Source organism: Ranitomeya imitator, chromosome 4, assembly GCF_032444005.1.
Source record: "Ranitomeya imitator isolate aRanImi1 chromosome 4, aRanImi1.pri, whole genome shotgun sequence".
Lineage (NCBI taxonomy): Eukaryota > Metazoa > Chordata > Amphibia > Anura > Dendrobatidae > Ranitomeya > Ranitomeya imitator.
The window spans coordinates 720,971,990-720,987,757 of record NC_091285.1 but is presented as its reverse complement, the minus strand read 5'-3'; the positions used below and the strand labels follow the sequence as shown (position 1 = coordinate 720,987,757).

The following is a 15,768-nucleotide window of genomic DNA, read 5'->3' as shown; positions in this document are numbered from 1 at the left end:
CCTCTTACCTCCCTGCAGACACCGCAGCCCCTGTCACACATCGGTGTCATCACATCCTGGGTAAGAGACAGCCGCCGCCCTCACCTGTGCACACCTGAGCCGCTCAGCCCCTCCTCACCTGTGCACACCTGAGCCGCTCAGCCCCTCCTCACCTGTGCACACCTGAGCCGCTCAGCCCCTCCTCACCCGTGCACACCTGAGCCGCTCAGCCCCTCCTCACCCGTGCACACCTGAGCCGCTCAGCCCCTCCTCACCCGTGCACACCTGAGCCGATCAGCCCTTCCTCACCTGTGCACACCTGAGCCGCTCAGCCCCTCCTCACCTGTGCACACCTGAGCCGCTCAGCCCTTCCTCACCTGTGCACACCTGAGCCTCTCAGCCCCTCCTCACCTGTGCACACCTGAGCCGCTCAGCCCTTCCTCACCTGTGCACACCTGAGCCTCTCAGCCCCTCCTCACCTGTGCACACCTGAGCTGCTCAGCCCCTCCTCACCTGTGCACACCTGAGCCTCTCAGCCCCTCCTCACCTGTGCACACCTGAGCCTCTCAGCCCCTCCTCACCTGTGCACACCTGAGCCTCTCAGCCCCTCCTCACCTGTGCACACCTGAGCCGCTCAGCCCTTCCTCACCTGAGCCGCTCAGCCCCTCCTCACCTGTGCACACCTGAGCCTCTCAGCCCCTCCTCACCTGTGCACACCTGAGCCGCTCAGCCCTTCCTCACCTGAGCCGCTCAGCCCCTCCTCACCTGTGCACACCTGAGCCGCTCAGCCCCTCCTCACCCGTGCACACCTGAGCCGCTCAGCCCCTCCTCACCCGTGCACACCTGAGCCGCTCAGCCCCTCCTCACCTGTGCATACCTGAGCCGCTCAGCCCCTCCTCACCTGTGCATACCTGAGCCGCTCAGCCCCTCCTCACCTGTGCACACCTGAGCCGATCAGCCCCTTCTCACCCGTGCACACCTGAGCTGCTCAGCCCCTCCTCACCTGTGCACACCTGAGCCTCTCAGCCCCTCCTCACCTGTGCACACCTGAGCCGCTCAGCCCTTCCTCACCTGAGCCGCTCAGCCCCTCCTCACCTGTGCACACCTGAGCCGCTCAGCCCCTCCTCACCTGTGCACACCTGAGCCTCTCAGCCCCTCCTCACCTGTGCACACCTGAGCCGCTCAGCCCTTCCTCACCTGAGCCGCTCAGCCCCTCCTCACCTGTGCACACCTGAGCCGCTCAGCCCCTCCTCACCCGTGCACACCTGAGCCGCTCAGCCCCTCCTCACCCGTGCACACCTGAGCCGCTCAGCCCCTCCTCACCTGTGCATACCTGAGCCGCTCAGCCCTTCCTCACCTGAGCCGCTCAGCCCCTCCTCACCTGTGCACACCTGAGCCTCTCAGCCCCTCCTCACCTGTGCACACCTGAGCCGCTCAGCCCTTCCTCACCTGAGCCGCTCAGCCCCTCCTCACCTGTGCACACCTGAGCCGCTCAGCCCCTCCTCACCCGTGCACACCTGAGCCGCTCAGCCCCTCCTCACCCGTGCACACCTGAGCCGCTCAGCCCCTCCTCACCTGTGCATACCTGAGCCGCTCAGCCCCTCCTCACCTGTGCATACCTGAGCCGCTCAGCCCCTCCTCACCTGTGCACACCTGAGCCGATCAGCCCCTTCTCACCCGTGCACACCTGAGCTGCTCAGCCCCTCCTCACCTGTGCACACCTGAGCCTCTCAGCCCCTCCTCACCTGTGCACACCTGAGCCGCTCAGCCCTTCCTCACCTGAGCCGCTCAGCCCCTCCTCACCTGTGCACACCTGAGCCGCTCAGCCCCTCCTCACCTGTGCACACCTGAGCCTCTCAGCCCCTCCTCACCTGTGCACACCTGAGCCGCTCAGCCCTTCCTCACCTGAGCCGCTCAGCCCCTCCTCACCTGTGCACACCTGAGCCGCTCAGCCCCTCCTCACCCGTGCACACCTGAGCCGCTCAGCCCCTCCTCACCCGTGCACACCTGAGCCGCTCAGCCCCTCCTCACCTGTGCATACCTGAGCCGCTCAGCCCCTCCTCACCTGTGCATACCTGAGCCGCTCAGCCCCTCCTCACCTGTGCACACCTGAGCCGATCAGCCCCTTCTCACCCGTGCACACCTGAGCCGCTCAGCCCCTCCTCACCTGTGCACACCTGAGCCGATCAGCCCCTCCTCACCTGTGCACACCTGAGCTGCTCAGCCCCTCCTCACCTGTGCACACCTGAGCCTCTCAGCCCCTCCTCACCTGTGCACACCTGAGCCGCTCAGCCCTTCCTCACCTGAGCCGCTCAGCCCCTCCTCACCTGTGCACACCTGAGCCGCTCAGCCCCTCCTCACCTGTGCACACCTCAGCCGCTCAGCCCCTCCTCACCTGAGCCGCTCAGCCCCTCCTCACCTGTGCACACCTGAGCCGCTCAGCCCCTCCTCACCTGTGCACACGGGAGCCGCTCAGCCCCTCCTCACCTGTGCACACCTGAGCCGCTCAGCCCCTCCTCACCCGTGCACACCTGAGCCGCTCAGCCCCTCCTCACCCGTGCACACCTGAGCCGCTCAGCCCCTCCTCACCTGTGCATACCTGAGCCGCTCAGCCCCTCCTCACCTGTGCATACCTGAGCCGATCAGCCCCTCCTCACCTGTGCACATCTGAGCCGCTCAGCCCCTCCTCACCTGTGCATACCTGAGCCGCTCAGCCCCTCCTCACCTGTGCACACCTGAGCCGATCAGCCCCCCTCACCTGTGCACACCTGAGCCGATCAGCCCCTCCTCACCTGTGCACATCTGAGCCGCTCAGCCCCTCCTCACCTGTGCATACCTGAGCCGCTCAGCCCCTCCTCACCTGTGCACACCTGAGCCGATCAGCCCCCCTCACCTGTGCACACCTGAGCCGATCAGGCCCTCTTCACCTGTGCACACCTGAGCCGATCAGGCCCTCCTCACCTGTGCACACCTGAGCCAATTATCCCCTTCTCACCTGTTCAATCCTGAGCTGCAACTCAAGACTTGAATAGAGAAATATACATAATCCTTGTGGGTGATTGACCCTCAGATTATCTCACATGATTCTGGTAAAACACGGATCCTTATAGGGTTTGACCTTGGCAATGTTCTTGACACTGAAAGATGATCTGATCCTGGTGATGATCTGATCCTGGTTGTGATCTGATCCTTGTGATTAAGCTATTCTGGGGATCGTCTGATCCTATGATGGTGTGATCCTCATGATGAACTGATCTTAGTAATGGTCTAACCCTGTACATGGTCTGATCTTGATAATGATGTAATCCTGGTTGATAGTCTGATCCTGGTGATGATTTGATTCTGGTGATCATTTGATCCTGATGATGATCTCATCCTAGTTATGATATGATCCTGGTGATGAAATTATTCTGGGGATCATCTGATCCTGTGATGGTATGATCCTGGTGATGAACTGATCTTGGTGATGGTCTGACCCTGTTCATGGTCTGGTCTTGGTTGATGGTCTGATCCTCGCGATGATCTAATTCTGGTGATTATCTGATCCCCGTGATGATCTGATCCTGGTTGATGGTCTGATCCTGGTGATTATCTGATCCTTGTGATGATCTGACCCTGGTAATGGTCTGATCCTGTTAATGGACTGATCCTGGTTGATGATCTCATCCTGGTGATGATCTGATCGTGGTGATGGTTTGATCTTGTTGATTATCTGATCCTTGTGGTGAACTGATCCTGGTTGATGGTCTGATCCTGGTGATTATCTGATCCTGGTGATGATCTGACCCTGGTAATGGTCTGATCCTGGTTGATGATCTCATCCTAGTGATGATCTGATCCTGGTGATGGTCTGATCTTGTTGATTATCTGATCCTTGTGATGAACTGATCTTGGTGATGAACTGATCCTGGTGATGATTTGATCCTGGTATTGATCTGATCCTAGTGATGGGCTGATCCTAGTGATGGGCTGATCCTGGTGTTGATCTGATCCTAGTGATGGGGTACTGTATGAGGGTTCTGTAGGGGGTACTGTATGAGGGTACTGTAGGGGATACTGTATGAGGGTACGGTAAGGGGTAGTGTATGAGGGTTCTGTAGGGGGTACTGTATAAGGGTACTGTAGGTGGTACTGTATAAGGGTACTGTAGGGGGTACTGTATGAGGGTACTGTAGGGTAGGGGGTACTGTATAAGGGTACTGTAGTGGATACTGTATAAGGGTACTGTATGAGGGTACTGTAGAGGTAGAGGGTATTGTAGGGGGTACTGTATAAGGGTACTGTAGGGGGTACTGTATGAGGGTACTGTATAAGGGTACTGTGGGGGATACTGTAGGGGGTACTGTATAAGGGTACTGTAGGGGGTACTGTATGAGGGTACAGTAGGGGGTACTATATGAGGGTACGGTAAGTGGTAGTGTATGAGGGTACTGTAGGGGGTACTGTATAAGGGTTCTGTAGGGGTACTGTATAAGGGTACGGTAGGCGGTATTGTATGAGGGTACTGTAGGGGGTAGTGTATGAGGGTACTATAGGGGGTACTGTATGAGGGTACGGTAGGGGTATTGTATGAGGGTACTGTAGGGGGTAGTGTATGAGGGTACTGTAGGGGGTAGTGTATGAGGGTACTATAGGGGGTACGGTATGAGGGTACGGTAGGGGGTACGGTATGAGGGTACGGTAGGGGGTAGTGTATGAGGGTACTGTAGGGGGTAGTGTATGAGGGTACTATAGGGGGTACAGTATGAGGGTACGGTAGGGGGTATTGTATGAGGGTACTGTAGGGAGTAGTGTATGAGGGTACTGTAGGGGGTAGTGTATGAGGGTACTGTATAAGGGTTCTGTTGAGGGTACTGTATAAGGGTACTGTAGGGGGTACTGTATGAGGGTACTGTAAGGGGTAGTGTATGAGGGTACTGTAGGGGGTACTGTATAAGGGTACTGTAGGGGGTACTGTATGAGGGTACGGTAGGGGGTATTGTATGAGGGTACAATAGGGGGTAGTGTATGAGGGTACGGTAGGGGGTATTGTATGAGGGTACTGTAGGGGGTACTGTATGACGGTACGGTAGGGGGTATTGTATGAGGGTACAGTAGGGGGTAGTGTATGAGGGTACGGTAGGGGGTGTTGTATGAGGGTACAGTAGGGGTAGTGTATGGACTATAGCCCCCAACCTGAACCTGCCCCATCCACCTCCCCTATGCCATGGACTATAGCCCCCAACCTGGATCTGCCCCATCCACCTCCCCCACAGCTCCTACCCAACATCCCCACAGTCCCTATCCCTATTGCCTCTATACACTTGCTTTGGCAAAACTGATGTGTATTTGGTCCTGCCAATAAAGCTTCTTTGAATCTTGAATCTTGTATGAGGGTACTGTAGGGGGTACTGTATAAGGGTACGGTAGAGGGTATTGTATGAGGGTACGGTAGGGGTATTGTATGAGGGTACTGTAGGGGGTATTGTATGAGGGTACTGTAGGGGGTATGGTATGAGGGTACTGCAGGGGGTACTGTATAGAGTGAAAGGTTGCGGCAGGGAAGTCCTGGATGGGAGCTATGTGTCACCAAGGTGGCTATGCTCGGTGATGTCAGACCTGGAGAAGCTTCAGCACAGATAGTGTTGAGAGGTTATTTAATGGGCCCGGGTTTCAGGAATGATTAGAAGAACCGGGCAGGACTGGCCATTCCCAGTCTCATACCCAGGTTTTGCAGCTCAGCTGCCTCAGATGTTGTCTGGGAAGGTGGAAAGACCTGTATTGTGTTGGTCAGTTTTTGTCTGAAGGCTGATGAGGTACAAAGCTGATTTAAGCTGCTGAGCCCCTACTTACTGCATGGACTGTGGATTTTGTTATGCACCGTTGATGCTGAAGAAAGACCAATTGTTTAACCTTCTGAAGATTTATGGACTTCAATTAATCTTCCCGTTTAATTAAATCTCCTACAATGTGAGTTGAAGTGTTGGAAGAAATCCCAAGAAGCACAAGTGACTGAGTGTCACGATTCCCCTGACCGCTGTCACCAATTGGTCAGGATTCCCACCGTGACCGTCACCCGTACGTCACGGATTGAGGTGACTTTAGGCCAACAGACGGCTATCACATGTGCAGGGGGGCTTATCTTAGTTATCCCTCCACTCCACGATGTGATGAAAAAACACACCCAGGGCTATTGACCTCTTAGTTTACAGCAGGGGCTTATTCTAGGTATCCCACTGCTTTTCTATATACCACGAACTGCAGGGATTTATGTATATCCCGCTTACAGTTCCACTTAACACTTGCAGCTCTCTGGCGCCCCCTTACTCTCAGGTCAGATTAGGTACTGCACCCTGGTTAATTAGTCGCCAGAAAGGCTGCCTGCTATGTACTGGCTATTGGGCACGCTGCAGCAACGCGATAACTACTCCCACTCAGGCAGGGACAATAATTATTAACGCCGCAGATGCTACAACATAACCCAAAAGTCTGCACACTTCTCGCTGCCACCAGCTTCGATTAAACGGGTCCGAAGCTAACCCAACACAGTAGCGTAATTCTCTTCAAGAGACAGGGTACGGCTTTTAGAGCATGGAGAACTGAACTAACATATAATAGTATATCCCATTAACAAATTAGGCAGTGCTTTATCAAAAATATTTTATAAAGATGTTACAAATGAGACAATTGCAAATATGTACATGGGTAATTATAACATAAAGGGAATAAATGAGAAAAGATAACACTCACATGTTAAAAGCATGGCGAACACCCCAGGCTAGTGCAGTTTCCATACATCCCAGTCCATGGGATGTACTCAGCTCTTCCAGGACAATAGGACAAGAAGTCCAGAAGAAGAAATCAAGCAGAGAGACTGAGCTGGGGAGCCTGCCAGACACTTAATACCTTAAGGCTTTGACATCACAGAAGGGCTGGCTTATCCAGACCCTCCTCTCTCTACATTCTGAGTACTTCAATCTTAAATTTATCTACTTGCTATAACTTCGCTACAACACATGACAGAGTCAGACCAAACCTATCATTCATCTCGGATTAACGTGAGCATTCTAATGAGATCAAATATGTCCTATCTGGGATACATATTTACAGAGAAATCCCTACTTCTTTACCAGATGGAGTTAGAAGCCCGTGTTTCGCGGGATGTGTAGATACACCGAGTGAGGATAAGAATATATATTTTCGTATTTCTAGCTTAAATCGTTTGCCTAATATCTAACAAAAACTAAACAAAGAATCTTTCATGAATTTTTGGAGCCACTTTTCCATTTCTAACTGGTGAAGGTGGGAGGGGTGAGGGACTTTCCTCTGAGCCTGGAATTTACGACCCCAGGGCAATAAAACACCCTTCTAGCATACAGTCTGTAGCCCAGAGAGAAACAAGTAGAGTCAGCTAGTGAAGGGGGGGTTTAGCCCACCTCATGAGCTGAAGAGCAACTAAACTTATATGATATTTCATACCATATCGTGACACTGAGGAATGAAGACTGTATGTCCGGGGTGAAGGTCGCCTCAGGTGTTCATGGAGGAGCTGATAAAGCAGCCGGTCCAGGCCAACATGGAGGAGCTGATAAAGCAGCCGGTCCAGGCCAACATGGACGAGCTGATTAAGCAGCCGGTCCAGGCCAACATGGAGGAGCTGATTAAGCAGCCGGTCCAGGACAACATGCAGCAACAGCAAGGCTGAGCAAGCCCAGCAGGACAACAATAAAGTGGTGATGCAAATGTTCCAGCCGCAGCAGCAACAGATCCGGCAGTAACACCCGCTCTATACGGGGATGTGTGGTAGACGCTGTATACGGGGATGTGTGGTAGACGCTGTATACGGGGATGTGTGGTAGGCGCTGTATATGGGGATGTGTGGTAGACGCTGTATACGGGGATGTGTGGTAGACGCTGTATACGGGGATGTGTGGTAGGCGCTGTATACGGGGATGTGTGGTAGGCGCTGTATATGGGGACCTGTGGTAGACGCTGTATACGGGGATGTGTGGTAGGCGCTGTATACGGGGATGTGTGGTAGACGCTGTATACGGGGATGTGTGGTAGACGCTGTATACGGGGATGTGTGGTAGGCGCTGTATACGGGGATGTGTGGTAGACGCTGTATACGGGGATGTGTGGTAGGCGCTGTATACGGGGATGTGTGGTAGGCGCTGTATACGGGGATGTGTGGTAGACGCTGTATACGGGGATGTGTGGTAGGCGCTGTAAACGGGGATGTGTGGTAGGCGCTGTATACGGGGATGTGTGGTAGGCGCTGTATACGGGGATGTGTGGTAGACGCTGTATACGGGGACGTGTGGTAGACGCTGTATACGGGGACGTGTGGTAGACGCTGTATACGGGGACATGTGGTAGGCGCTGTATACGGGGACATGTGGTAGACGCTGTATACGGGTGGTGTGGTAGACGCTGTATACGGGGATCTGTGGTAGACGCTGTATACGGGGATGTGTGGTAGACGCTGTGAGGAACCTGTATAAAATAAGTAGTAGTTTCTCTGCCTGTTAGCACCATGGCTGAGGGATTTTTGGCACTCCTAACCATGGTGCTGAGAAACACATGGTTGCTGTAAACCCCCCTCTTTTTCCCCTTCCCATTACTTCAGAGTTTAGCTTTCCTTCTCAGAGAGTGTGGGGGTTTTAGGAGAGCCAAAGGTATTTACGACCGGCATTTCCTGCCGTGTAAGCTCTTGTCCAGCTATAAGTGAACTAGAAACTTCTAGAAATTCATGAAAGTCCTTTGTTTGGTTTTTGTAAGATATTAGGCAAACATTTTAAGTTAAGAATACGAAAATATATATTCTTAGAGTCCATCGGAGGATCTATCTATCACTCTAAGCACGGGTTTCTAACTCCATCTGGTAAAGAAGTAGGGATTTCTCTGTAAATATGTATCCCAGATAGGACATATTTGATCTCATTAGAATGCCCACGTTAATCCGAGATGAATGCTGGGTTTGTTATGACTATGACATGTTTTGTAGCGAAGTTATAGAAATTAGAGAAAATAGTTTAAAGTTTACTCAGAATGTAGAGAGAGGAGGGTCTGGATAAACCAGCCTATCTGTGATGTCACAGCCTTAAGGTTTTAAGTGTCTGGCAGGCTCTGAGGAGTCACTTCTGCTTGATTTCGTGTCTCCTCCTGAAGCCAGCAGCACGTCCAATGAGCTGGGACGTATGGTTGCCTGCCATGCTTTGAACATGTGAGTGTTACCTTTTCTCATTTAATCCCTGTTTATTTCATAATTGTACATATTTGCAATTGTCTCATTTGTAACATCTTTATAAAATATTTTTGATAAAGCACTGCCTAATTTTTATGGGATATAATAATTATATTAGTTCATTCTCCATGCTCTAAACGTACCCTAAGTCTTCTGAAGGGAAATACGCTACTGTTGTGCTAGGTTAGCTTCGGACCCGTTTAATCGAAGCTGGTGGCAGCGATAGTGTGCTGACTTTTGGGATTATGTTGTAGCGACTGCGGCGTTGATAATTATTGTTCCTGCCTGAGTGGGAGTAGTTTATTGCGTCGCTGCAGCGTGCCCAATAGCCAGTACATAGCAGGCAGCCTGTCGGGCAACCAATTACCCAGGGTGCAGTACCTAATCTGACCTGAGAATAAGGGGGGCGCCAGAGAGCTGCAAGTATTAAGTGGAACTGTAAGCGGGATATACATAAATCCCTGAAGTTTGTGGTATATTGAAAAGCAGTGGGATACCTAGAATAAGCCCCTGCTGTAAACTAAGAGGTCACTAGCCTTGTGTGTGTTTTCTCATCACATTGTTAGCAGTGGAGGGATAACTAAGATAAGCCCCCCTGCACATGTGATAGCCGTCTGTTGGCCTAAAGTCACCCCAACCCGTGACGCAGGGGTGACGGTCACGGTGTGAATCCTGACAAATTGGTGGCAGCAGTCAGGGGAATCCTGACAAATTGGTGGCAAGGCGGTGGGATATTAGAGCATTAGTGATTTGGTTTGAGCAATCATTCCTCTCACTAAAAACTTGCAGAAAGTTCTTGCAAGGACTCTGCGCAAATAGTTTGGAGAACGAACTCAGTGTTTTTTAGTTGTGAGACAATTGTGTACTGGTAATTATCCCCTCCCTTTCTCTTCGTTTTTCTATCCTATCTTTTATTTGGCAACCATGGCTGCGAAAGGAGAAGCCTGGTACACCCAGCAGAAGAAGGACACTCTTGCTGGAATATGCATGTACCATGGCCTGAAACCCCAAGGACAAGTCCAAGGCTCAAATGGTCGCTGAACTTGTGCAATCTGAAGCAGACCAAGCCAGGCCACAGAGCCCAGAGGCCGCAGAAGCCAGCACAAGCGAACATCGTGCTGCAGCAGAGGTCCAACCACTGAATACGGGCCCTACTGGCAACCAGGGGGGGCGCAGACCTCCTCCTGCAGCTGGCTCTGCAGCAAGGCTCCGCAGATGACCTAGAGAGACGTCTGCAGCTGATCCAGCAATACCAGGAGCGGGAGTACCAGCTGCAGTTAGCCCGACTGCAAATGCAGGGGTCGTCCCAGAGCCGTGAGCCCAGCAGCGCTCAGATACCTAAACCCCGGCCCGATCACTTTCCTGTTATGGAGAAGGATGGAGACTCGGACACGTTTCTGCGGGCCTTTGAGAAAGCCTGCAGACAGTACCGGCTGCCTACAGATGAATGGGCACGATACCTGACACCAGGGCTGAGAGGCAAAGCTCTGGAGGCGTTTGCTGCCCTCCCTCAAGAACAAGATGGTGACTATGAGGCCATCAAGCAGGCTCTGATAGCCAAGTACCAGCTTACACCTGAGGTGTACCGTAGAAAGTTCCAGACCCTCCAACGTGGCCCACACGACAGTTACAGTGATGTGGTGCATGGACTGGGGACCCACTTTGACCAGTGGACCCAAGGAAAGTCAGTGACCACCTTTCCACAGCTACGAGACCTGATGATCAAAGACCAGTTCTTTCATCTTTGCCCAGCTGAGGTGCGACAGTTCGTGATGGACAGAGAACCCAAAGACGCGATGAAAGCAGTGCAGATTGCCGATGCCTATGAGGCCAACCGTAGATCGGAAGTGCGGAAGCCAGTCACCACCAGCTGGAGAGGGGGTAAGCCTGCAACCAACGCCAGTATCCCTGCCAGCCAGCACACCAGAGGTCCTGTCCCCGTAGCCAACAGCACCAGACCTACCACCGAACCTCGCAAGTGTTACCACTGCAATCAGACTGGTCATATCAGTACGTACTGCCCAGCCAAGCAGAAGAACACCCCAGCCAAGGCCCCAGGGCCTAATGCAGCAGTTCTTTTGGTGGGTAGTGTGGTTGGGAGGGTGTGTGACAACGTACAGCACGTCACTGTGGGAGGCCATGTTGCTACAGGCCTCGAGGACACCGGGGCTGAACGAACCCTCATCCGACCCGAACTGGCGGCCCCTGAAGAAATCATTCCGGGGAAAACCCTAACTGTCACTGGGATTGGGGGCATCAGCTGTCCCTTACCGATGGCCCGGGTTGTTATTGATTGGGGTGCCGGGAGTGGGGTGAAGGAAATGGGGCTGTCTGATAATTTGCCCACTGATGTTTTGTTGGGGACTGATTTGGGGAGGATGGTTGCATACTACGTCCCTGACACCCCTCCCCAATCTACTAATGAGGGTAAAGTTAACCCTGATGATGATGGGAAATCACATGTGTTACCTGACCATGCTTTATCTTGTAATGATGCATCTATTAACCATTTTTTTCCTAGGATTGATGGTGAAAATGTTGTACCCGTGCCAGCTGAACCTGATAATGATTTTTCTGTGAAGGTTAATGTGTCCATAGGTACAGGCGTGCCCAGCCACGTCGCTCTGCGGAGTGAGACGGCTGAGGAACCCCTAACAGGGGAACCGTGAGGAAGGTGATGCTATGAAAGTGACAAGTGCCACCGAGGAAGGTAACTGGCCCATAAGTAGCACTGCCCCTGGAGTGTTGGGTGTGGATGGGGAGGTAGAGCACATAGCAGCGCCGGCTGATGGGTCTTTAGAAATCCCCGGGGAGACAGCCTACGTAGCTGCTATCACCCGCAGTCAGAGTGCCCGGAACGCAGATAACTGTCAGCCTTCCGGACCCTCCTCAGTCACCACTGTGACTGAACCAGAGGTGGACCCAGAGCAGGTCCAAGAGGGTTCCCGTGGGGAAGGGACCCTGGCGTCGCTTCTGGCTTCCCCTAGCCAGGAGTTTCAGGCCGCTCTGCACACAGATGCGAGCCTAGAGAGTTTGAGACAACTTGCCGGGACGCACTTCTCCGAGGCTGATAAGGAGAAGGTGTTCTGGGAACGAGGAAGGTTATACCGGGAGACCGTACCCGGAGAATCACAAAAGGAGTGGTTGAGGGAAAGACAGCTGGTCGTCCCGCAGCAATTCCGGGGTGAGTTGTTGCGGATTGCCCATGAGATCCCGCTAGCTGGACACTTGGGGATCAGCAAAACTAAGGCCCGGCTATCTCAACACTTCTATTGGCCTAAGAAGGGGACAGATGTGTCAAACTACTGCCGCTCCTGTATAACTTGTCAAAGAGTGGGGAAGGCGGGGCCTGCTCTTAAGGCTCCCCTGATCCCTTTGCCAGTGACAGAGGAGCCTTTCCAGAGGATCGCGGTGGACATTGTGGGCCCGCTGGCCGTCCCCAGCAGCTCTGGAAAGCAATACATCCTTACTGTGATAGACTACGCTACCCGGTACCCAGAGGCAGTAGCTCTGTCATCAACTAGGGCAGATAAGGTGGCGGATGCCTTGTTGGCCATCTTTTCACGTGTAGGATTTCCCAGGGAAATGCTTACTGATCAAGGGACCCAATTTATGTCTCGCCTAATGGAGGCTCTCTGTAAGAGAATGCAGGTGAAGCACCTGGTATCGAGTGCGTATCACCCACAGACCAATGGCTTGTGTGAACGCTTCAATGGTACCCTCAAACAGATGCTACGCATGCTGGTTGAGACTCAAGGGTGCGACTGGGAGCGGTACCTCCCACACCTGCTGTTCGCTTACCGAGAGGTTCCGAAGGCCTCGACGGGGTTCGCCCCCTTCGAGCTCCTGTACGGCAGGCGAGTCCAGGGACCCCTTGGGTTGGTAAGAGAATCCTGGGAAGAGGAGCCGAACCCTTCTGAAGTGTCCATAGTGGAGTATGTCATGCGCTTCCGTGACAAGATGCAGACCTTGACGCAGTTGGTGCATGACAACATGACGCAGGCTCAGGCTGACCAGAAGCACTGGTACGACCAGAACGCCCGGGAGCGGACCTACCACGTGGGTTAAAAGGTGTGGGTGCTGGTCCCCGTACCAACGGATAAGCTTCAGGCAGACTGGGAGGGCCCGTACGTCGTCCACCAACAGCTCAACCCGGTCACTTACGTGGTCACGCTTGACCACGCTCGGGGTAGGCGAAAGGCCTTTCACGTCAACATGATGAAGGCTCATCATGAACGTGAACCTTTCGTCCTATCGGTCTGCAGCTTGCCCGAAGACGGGGAGGAAGACACCCTCCTGGACATGCTGGCCCAAGCCAAGGCCAATGGGTCCATCGAGGACGTGGAGGTAAGCGCCTCGTTAACTGAACCCCAGCGGTTGCAGTTGCAAACCACACTGGAACCCTTCCGGGTCGTGTTCTCCAACCGACCTGGGAGGACTCAGTTAGCAGTCCACGAGGTGGACACCGGGAATCACGCCCCACTACGGCGAACACCCTATCGAATCTCTGACCAGGTGCAGCAGATTATGCGCCAAGATATTGATGAGATGTTACAGCTGGGGGTGATTCGACGGTCAAAGAGCGCGTGGGCATCACCTGTAGTTCTCGTGCCAAAGAAGGACCGGACCACCCGGGTCTGCGTGGACTACAGGGGGCTCAATGCCATCACAGCCTCTGACGCGCACCCAATGCCGCGCATCGAGGAGCTGCTGGATAAGTTAGCTGGCGCAGATTACCTAACAATAATGGATCTGAGTCGAGGATACTGGCAGATTCCCCTGAAACCCGAGGCGCAGGAGAAGTCCGCCTTTATCACACCTTTTGGACTGTACGAGTCCACGGTCATGCCCTTCGGCATGAAGAATGCCCCTGCCACTTTCCAGCGGATGGTCAACCTCCTGCTTCAGGGACTGGAGAAGCACGCCGTGGCGTACTTGGATGACATTGCCATCTTCAGTTCCTCCTGGGAGGAACAACTGCAGCATCTCGAGGAGGTGCGCAGGCGAATTCACCAAGCAGGCCTGACTATCAAGCCGGGAAGGTACCAGATGGGCATGAGTGAGGTTCACTACCTGGGAAACCGAATAGGCGAAGGCACCATAGAGCCAGAGCATGGCAATGGTGATGGGTTGGCCCACCAGGGTGAACCTGCTGAGGTGCGCATGGAGGAGAACCATCGAGTCCTGCCTCCGTAGCGCACGCCAAAAGGGGGAGGTGTGAGGAACCTGTATAAAATAAGTAGTAGTTTCTCTGCCTGTTAGCACCATGGCTGAGGGATTTTTGGCACTCCTAACCATGGTGCTGAGAAACACATGGTTGCTGTAAAACCCCCCTCTTTTTCCCCTTCCCATTACTTCAGAGTTTAGCTTTCCTTCTCAGAGAGTGTGGGGGTTTTAGGAGAGCCAAAGGTATTTACCACCGGCATTTCCTGCCATGTAAGCTCTTGTCCAGCTATAAGTGAACTAGAAACTTCTAGAAATTCATGAAAGTCCTTTGTTTGGTTTTTGTAAGATATTAGGCAAACATTTTAAGTTAAGAATACGAAAATATATATTCTTAGAGTCCATCGGAGGATCTATCTATCACTCTAAGCACGGGTTTCTAACTCCATCTGGTAAAGAAGTAGGGATTTCTCTGTAAATATGTATCCCAGATAGGACATATTTGATCTCATTAGAATGCCCACGTTAATCCGAGATGAATGCTGGGTTTGTTATGACTATGACAACTAGAAGAAGAGGGGACGGGAAGAAAAACATTAGACTCGAACAAAGACGACCCAGGAAAACATACTCAGAAGGGAGGTAAGAACATTTCTAAAACAATCCACAGTGAGGACATTGGAACAAAACAAAATCCTCTAAACTGCATGCTCGCAAACGCCAGAAGCCTGACAAACAAGATGGAAGAACTAGAAGCAGAAATATCTACAGGTAACTTTGACATAGTGGGAATAACCGAGACATGGTTAGATGAAAGCTATGACTGGGCAGTTAACTTACAGGGTTACAGTCTGTTTAGAAAGGATCGTAAAAATCGGAGAGGAGGAGGGGTTTGTCTCTATGTAAAGTCTTGTCTAAAGTCCACTTTAAGGGAGGATATTAGCGAAGGGAATGAGGATGTCGAGTCCATATGGGTTGAAATTCATGGAGGGAAAAATGGTAACAAAATTCTCATTGGGGTCTGTTACAAACCCCCAAATATAACAGAAAGCATGGAAAGTCTACTTCTAAAGCAGATAGATGATGCTGCAACCCATAATGAGGTCCTGGTTATGGGGGACTTTAACTACCCGGATATTAACTGGGAAACAGAAACCTGTGAAACGCATAAAGGCAACAGGTTTCTGCTAATAACCAAGAAAAATTATCTTTCACAATTGGTGCAGAATCCAACCAGAGGAGCAGCACTTTTAGACCTAATACTATCTAATAGACCTGACAGAATAACAAATCTGCAGGTGGTTGGGCATTTAGGAAATAGCGACCACAATATTGTGCAGTTTCACCTGTCTTTCACTAGGGGGACTTGTCAGGGAGTCACAAAAACATTGAACTTTAGG

At 52.4% G+C, this 15,768-nt stretch overlaps 1 protein-coding gene across 2 annotated transcripts in view; it reads right to left on the bottom strand.

Moving 5' to 3' along the window:
* The window catches only part of TMEM102 (transmembrane protein 102), a 48,938-nt gene extending 42,121 nt beyond the window's left edge, over nt 1-6,817 (bottom strand). The window contains exon 1 of one of the 2 annotated variants that reach the window (XM_069767586.1): nt 6,709-6,817. The gene's annotated coding sequence lies outside the window, so the exon portion shown is untranslated. Of the gene's footprint in view, nt 1-8; nt 114-6,708 lie in introns of those variants that run through there. The other variant, XM_069767585.1, reaches the window with a different exon arrangement.
* Nucleotides 6,818-15,768: the final 8,951 nt, after the last annotated feature.